General features: G+C 40.1%; 2 pseudogenes; both read right to left on the reverse strand.

Annotated features, from left to right (window-relative positions):
- Positions 1-5,136: 5,136 nt before the first annotated feature.
- LOC123573847 (small nucleolar RNA U3) lies at positions 5,137-5,336 on the reverse strand (annotated as a pseudogene).
- Positions 5,337-5,599: 263 nt separating this feature from the next.
- LOC123573848 (small nucleolar RNA U3) lies at positions 5,600-5,686 on the reverse strand (annotated as a pseudogene).
- Positions 5,687-7,539: the final 1,853 nt, after the last annotated feature.

The raw sequence follows: 7,539 nt of genomic DNA on the forward strand, positions 1-7,539 counted from the left end.
TTTTTTCAGATTTATATATGCAACTATCTACCTGATTCTCTACTTGGATATTAAATCAAAAGTTTCAAATTAACATATCCCAAAATGAACATTTTATTTCTCCTTGCCCAAACCCCCTTCTTTCCCAGTCTCTCTTATCTTCCTCTTCCATTTTAATTATTTATTCACCTTTTCTTTGCTCCTTATTCTGAGGCATGATATTTCCTTTTTTAAAATAGAATTTTTCTATATTGCCCAGGCTGAAGTGCAGGGGCTTGTCACAGGTGCAATCATCACGCTCTACAGCCCTGAATCCTGGCCTCCAGCAATCCTCCCACCTCAGCCCCTGTAATAGCTGGGACTACAGGTGTGTACCACCACACCTGGCTCTCCTATTTTCCTGACAACAATACCATCCATTTGGCTGTTCCCATCAAACACAAGGATAATCCTGGATTGTTCTCTTTCCTTTTATCTTCATTGTTCAACTCATCAACAAGTCGTCCAAAATACATTCTGAATCTCAACATTTTTCACCATCTAAACTGCCACCAGCATGGTTCATACCATGAATCTGTCTCATTTGGACTATACTCAGTAGGCTTCTAAATGATATTCCTGCACCAGTCTTGCCTGCTACAGTTTATTCTCTGCATAACACTAAATGGAATTTATGATGTTTATTATTTATTTGCGTTTCTTAGATGATGAAACTTGGAAGGAAGTGAGTGAATTGTTTCAGAACACACAGGAGTAATGAAGGAAGAAAGACCTGAAGTCCATTCTCCGTAGTTCTGACATTAGTTAACTTTTGAAGGGTTTCAATCCCATTTGTTAACTGATCATTTAAATTAGGGTTTAATATAAAATTCTAATAATTGGTATTAATTATAGAGCACTTACTGTGTGCCGGGCATGATTCCAAGGACTTTACATAATTTAGACTCTTTAATCTTACAATAACCCGATGAACTATATAGTATTGTTACTGCATTTTAAATATGAGGAAACTGAGGTACATAGCTGTTAAGTGTCTTGTCCGAGGTTATATAGCCAGGGGGCAGCAGAGGCAGGATTCAAGCCCAGGGATTGGTCTCTGGACTTTGCTGTGTTATACTGATCCTCCACTGAAGCCACGAGTTTGTTCCAACATGATCCATTGGTCCGTTTGGGGGCATTTATTTTTCTTGTTGTACATTGGTTATTTTATCTGTTGAACGAATTTATTATGAGAACACAAATTATCCATTACTGTACCAGTAGTGTCTTAGGTACAGCAAAGAGGAGAATTGTCATAGCTTTGGATTTCTTCTATATACATGGTAGTTTGGGTCCATAGTTTGGAGTTTTAGGTGCTATTTACTCAAGGGGCAGGCTAAAAATGAACTCCCAAATTGCCTCAAATATTTTCTGTTAGGTAACATTTCCCCAAAAGATGCTGTCCTGAAAGCTTCTATGTGAAACAGCAACTCCTCTCAGGTCCCAAAGGGGCTACTTGCAGTTTAAAAAATAGTTGGCCTCTCTCTCTTGCACCTGTGCTGTGCTTAGTAGATTTATTCAGTCAGAGAAAACTTCAAAAAGGATTGGCGATTCGAACTGAGCCTTGATTAACTGAAAGAATTTTGAATATCGAAAGAGAAGGTTGAACTTATGCCAGGTCGGCACTGTGGAATGCATAAAAACAATAAGATTGTTTGCTACTTAATTGAACAATTGTGATGCTAATCTGTTTGTCCCTTTGTGTCTCAAAGGTAACACACTATACACTTCACCTGGATAACGTGTAATGTAACATCACCCAGAAACAGAATTGTGCTTCCTTTCACTCGTGGCTGCCTTCCTGTCCCCTCCATCTTTGTGAATAATTCTTTGTTGATAAGGGACTCATTATCATTATTGATTAAACTTTGCCATCTCAGTTTGATGTCGGTGAATACCTTGCTCATTTTAATCTGTCTCAGGGCTGAGTTTTATGCTTACCATGTTTTAATTTGTCCCAGGATTGTGTTTGCCTGATGCTGATATAAAGATTGAGGACTCTCTTGGGGGCATTTCGTGACTGACACAAAAAAGTGTTTGGAAATATATGAATAGTCCTTTAGGATAAGCCTTGAGACTCACAAAGAGAACTCGGTGGCAACCTCCCTGTGGCAGTTGCCTTGAAACTAGACTCATAAACTAAAGCCAGGAATAAATAGCTATAGTAAAACTGTTAATCTGTTTACATGTTTTAACTCAGGGGTGACTTTTTTCCCCCTTATTTCAATCCTGAATATTTTTCTCTTCCTAAGACATTCTATTGTTCAATTGACCTCTACAAATATTGACTTTATTAGATTTTTGGTGAGAACAAAGTTGTATTATATGCTATTTTTGAATATGAATTATGTATTATATGAATATGGTACTATTTTTAAAATATTTTATTTTGAAATAATCTCACACTTACAGAGAATTTACATCAATAGAACAACAAGCTCCTGTGGGCTTTTCACCCTGATTTCCCAATCGTTATCCTTTTAATTTGCTTTACCTGATGCTAATTGAAATGACCATTTCTCATTCTCTGAATTCTTGCTAGTTCACTACCTGTTTAGAGCATATTAATCAAAACAGAAAAGACCTGTTTGGATGTTTATGAGGGGAGAATGGAGGAAACGATGGGATTATGATTACAGGGAGAGGAGGAGGAGAGGGGATTACTATTAGAGGAAACACAGGAAGCTTTGTAGTAGCACTGTCACAGGTGCACTATATTTCTCCAGCAGGGACTCCAGAAACAGTGCTCCAGTGACATCAGTTTTTTTCTGAGGTGCTATGAAGGCCTTACTTTCCAAATAAGCTCATATATCCATTTTCTCTTATAGATTGGTGATAAATAACAGTATTTATATTTAGGTGGCTAATAAAGTCAAGTGCAAAAGTTGCCCCTTTGGGACATTACATGGAAATATGGAGTGCTTCTCCTGATGTTGCCAATTGAGGACCCCTCTGAGCAGGTTTCTGAGGTCTCCCCATCAAACCACGGGTCACGCAGCCAGGGAGATTGCCAGTGAAGTGGCAAACTGCCCGACCTCTTAGCGGTGTGTACAGATCCTGAAGGGTGCAGCCCGGACTGTCCTGACTGGCCTGGGAGGCATATGAGTAATGTGATTTGAATTGGCAAAAAACCATGATTTTCACTTTTAAAGCAATCTTTTATTCTTGAGCTGAAGCCAATTGAAATGCCCCGAGCCTGGGCCTTTTTATTCAGACAAGAACAATGAGATCAATTTCAGCAGAAAATGAGGGAACAGGAGAGAGATGGCAGCTGAGGTAATTGGCTGTAAAGGACAAAGTTTGAAATTAAATATTATGGCTTAAATAGTCCTGTAATTCAAGCTTCCCTTCTCTCCCTTCTTCTATCTTGCATTAGAGAAATAAAACAAAAAACTCCTTACTGCAAAATGGAAGACAATCTTTTTCTAATAGAAGAAATTTCTCTCTGCAACATGAATTTGAATACAGCGATTTGATTTCTATGGAGATAAAGAGGCAGAGAAGTTAGTGCTGTTTGGAAGGGAATGTAAATGTGGTGTCAAGGAAGAAAACTTCACGCGCACCGGCTTATTAGAATTTGCTGTATTTTATCCTGTTTTTGTTGAGCAGCAGAAGGGATGCAGGAAGCTTTTTATTTAATTTTTAGGGCAATTAGGGAGAGGAAATCCAGGCTGAGTGACTTTAGACTGCTCATTACCTTCTGGCAGGCAGAAGGAGAGTGCATATTTTAAATGTTAAGATCAGATTATTTATAAGTTTCACTTTGAGATTCAAGGGCATGGGAGGAACGATAACTTGATTAACAGAGAAAACAGCTTTATGTACACAGCTGGTTTAATCTTTGTAATAGGTCACAGACTGAAGAGCAGCATTTCAGTCTCTTCTTGGAAGTGACAGATTCTAGGGAACCACTAAGTTTTAGAAAAAGAAAACTTTTAGACAATCCCCCACCCCCACCCCAAATCTCTCAGGGAATGTGGTAGTGGGGGATAGGCATTCCTAGGTCTTGCTTTGCTGTGCTGTAATGACAATTTTAATTCCATACCTTTCCTGGAATGAATTACTGACTCCTCTAGAAGTAAGTGAAAGCCACTGAATTTGGTCATTTCATTGTTATATGTAACAAGGTGTCTTGGGTTGTTTTGTAAAATGAATGCATCTACCTGTAAGAGAATTCATGGTCATTTCATTTTCTGGCAATAACTGCTGACTACCTCCTTGATCAGAGGACACAGGCTAACCTGAATGTTCTAAAAAATTTTTGCTGACTATCTTTCCCCGAGAGCTTGTATGGTTTTCTTTGTGGGGTTGTCTGAAGGTCTCTATTCTTAAAGTCCTTTCAGGTAAAAGTAATAAAAATGAACACTACCTAGTTGAAGCAGTGAAGGGACTTTGGAGTATCCCCTGGGTGCTGAAAAGAGCAGGTCAATGTCACCCGAGGAGGACGGGAGTCAGGACCCTCAGGAACCTGGCAGTGGGAGTGGGCTGCCCTTCTCTCTGAGTGCTGGCCTCAATGTGACTTTGTCTCTGATTTCAGGTCCCGGTGTTTAATTCCTGATACCAATTTCTGGGAGAGAAAATTGAGTTCCTCCCGCTTGGATTAGGTGTTCTCTTGAGGACCTATGAGCGGTGGGCGGGATTGGGGAAAAATCACATGGCTGCCCTGTGCTCCCAGGTGTGCAGAAATTCCTAGCAGGGTGGAAACCTGGTGAGAGGGGAACCCCTTGAAAGTTGTCTCTTGTACTCAGCTAGTCTGTGTGCGCAGGAAAAACAATTTGCTATTTAAAATCCCAGCGAATCCTAAGGAAGTCTCAGAATTCCTTTTTGGAATAGATGAGTTGTTTGCCTGTGAATGAAAGATAAACACCAGGGAAAGACTTGGAAAGTGTAGGAATGAGAAAAAAAAAAATTCTAAACTGACTTTATCAATAAAACAAGAATTTGGAGGTTGCCGGGGACTGGACTGGGAAAAGAAGCTCAGCTGTAGGGAGAAAGCCAAGAGCCAAGAATGTACATGGCGAGTGCAGTGAGCTGAGGAAGTGGGCACAGTGAGGGGTATTTACAGTACGAGCATCTTTAAAAAACATTCAAACTTTTTTTTTTAATGTTAAAACGGGAACCACTCAGACTGTGTCCTCTCCCTCCTACTTTCCCGGAGGAAGAGAAAAACAATCCTCAATGGCAAATGGCACCTGCAGCAAAGCAACACCAAGAGCTAGCCTGGCTCTCAGGGGGAACCCTGTGCCTCCTCCTCCTCGCTCCTCCTCCTGGTTTCGGTGCTCTTCAGCGGTCCCCAGCCTTTTTGGCACAAGGGACTGTTTTTGTGGAGGACAATTTTTCTACAGGTTGGGTTGGGGGGCTGGTTTCAGGATGAAACTGTTCCACCTCAGATCATGAGGCATTCGATGGTCATAAGGAACGTGCAACCTAGATCCCTGGCATGCACCATTCACAATACAGTTCACGCTCCTCTGAGAATCTAATGAGGCAGAGCTCAGGCGGGAATGCTGGCTCACCTGCCGCTCACCTCGTGCTGTGTGGCCCGGTTCCTAACAGGCCACGGACCTGTACTGGTCAGCTGCCCAGGGACTGGGCACTGCTGCTCTACACTTTCAGAAAAACTTCTCTAAGAATGGACTATAGAAATGATCCCTGAAAGTAGAGTCTTAGTATGGGCATCTTACATCTAGTTTTTAATTTAGCTGGCTGGACACTGAAACATAGTCCTGTCCCTTCCCAGAATTTAGTAAAAGTCTGACCTTATGCCCAGTCTTCAGTTTGTTGGTATTTCATGTGGGGAAGGAAGTGGTGATTGGACTCGTGAAGTATACAATGAAAGGATCCTTCAACCCAGCTAATGGAACTCAAAATAACTTGAAGCCAGAACCAAGTAGGAGCATATAATATTTGTAAATAGAAGTGTTCTTCTCCCTCTTTCTAAAGAATTTCAAGTGAAATTGGGAGGGGCAGAAAATTTCCTCTGGGAGTAGAAGAGAATGGTGTAGGAATTTAGACTACACTTGTTTGAATTTTAAAAGAGAGGCAATTCCAGCTGAATTTTGGGATAGAAGAATAAGAACCATATATATGTTGAAACAGTACAAATGTGGTAGTATGGAGAAATTTTTAGATTGTCCTTTAAAAGTTTCACCTTGAACCTAACGTCATTGTAGCTGCAATGGCATGCACTCTGTATGTATCATCAGAATGGGGCTGGGAGCTGGTAAAGCTTAAAAATATGCACTTGTACCAGGAAAATGGTTCATTGTGAAAAATCTCAGTTCTTAGACTTCTAGAATTGCTCTGTTTCTACGCTGCTACTGTCTTGGCAGCAGGAGGGACAGAGGTGGGACCCTCACTGGTCTTTGGGCTGCTATCCTTGTGTCTGATATAAAATCACAGAAGAAGGAAAATAGCCCTGTAGAAAATTCAAGTTAGTAAGTGCTTCTGAAAAAAATGTGGCTCGTCAGCTTTCAATTTTTCATTCTAAGGAAGACGTTGATGAAATTCTAGGTGCCATTTCTCAAGTGCCAAGAGGACCAGGGTAGTGCCTCCGGGGTAATGAGCTCTTTTTATTGATGTCTTTATTTATTCACTCATTCTTTTATCAGGGGTATATTTAATACATAAAATGCTTTAGAAAGATGCTGGGTACTGAGTACATAAAAAGGCAGACATTTAAATAAGGTATTAAAATATTGAGGTAAATGCCAGTAGAAGGCTGTATAAAGTGCTCAAGGGAACACCAAGAACAGTCAAATAAAATAGTTATGCCTAAAATTGGGAACAGGATGAGATGGGAGAGAAGATAATTTTGCCTATACTACACCCCACCTTTCTTTCTTACAACTCAGAAAATGTGTCCGTTTCTTACTGCTTCCAGGCCCTTCCATCGTTCCTTTTAAGACACTTTTTGTTACAGGAATTTCATTGTAGATTGTGGTTTATTGTTTTGTAATTCTTTTTTAGTATTAGGCTTTAGTGAACTGGCCTCAGGGCCCTAATCACTAGCCATAGCGTTGTCTCTATATAGAGTTTTGAGTTTCGCATGAAACTTTGAAATAGAATTTGCTTGAAGTTGGAATTGTCTGTATGAAAACATTTTAAGTATGAATTCCTAACCATTAGGATACATTTCAAGAACAGGCCTATAGAAAGAAGTATAACTGTAGTTATAAAAATAATACCGTTGCTACCACTAACTCAAACAGCTCACAATAACAAATTCAGGCTGTCTTACTACTGCTTTAATTCCCTGTATGTACCTTACGCTAGAGAAATTCAACATTGTTGAGTGATTCATTAAACATGGAATTTCAAAGTCTACTCCTTTTCTCTCTGAACTGGCGAGCTTTTGTTTGGGCATAGTCACGAGTCTGTTGTTTTTTTGATGCACATCTCAAATGCAAACAGTAAATTTTACATTGTAGTTTTAGGTTAGTTTTGTAGCAAGAAAGAGGTCTGACTCATGCTACTTGCGGTGGATACTGTAGTGTGCCACACACATCCCCTATGTTGGAC

The sequence above is a fragment of the Macaca fascicularis genome, chromosome 5, assembly GCF_037993035.2.
Source record: "Macaca fascicularis isolate 582-1 chromosome 5, T2T-MFA8v1.1".
In the NCBI taxonomy this organism is placed as follows: Eukaryota; Metazoa; Chordata; class Mammalia; order Primates; family Cercopithecidae; genus Macaca; species Macaca fascicularis.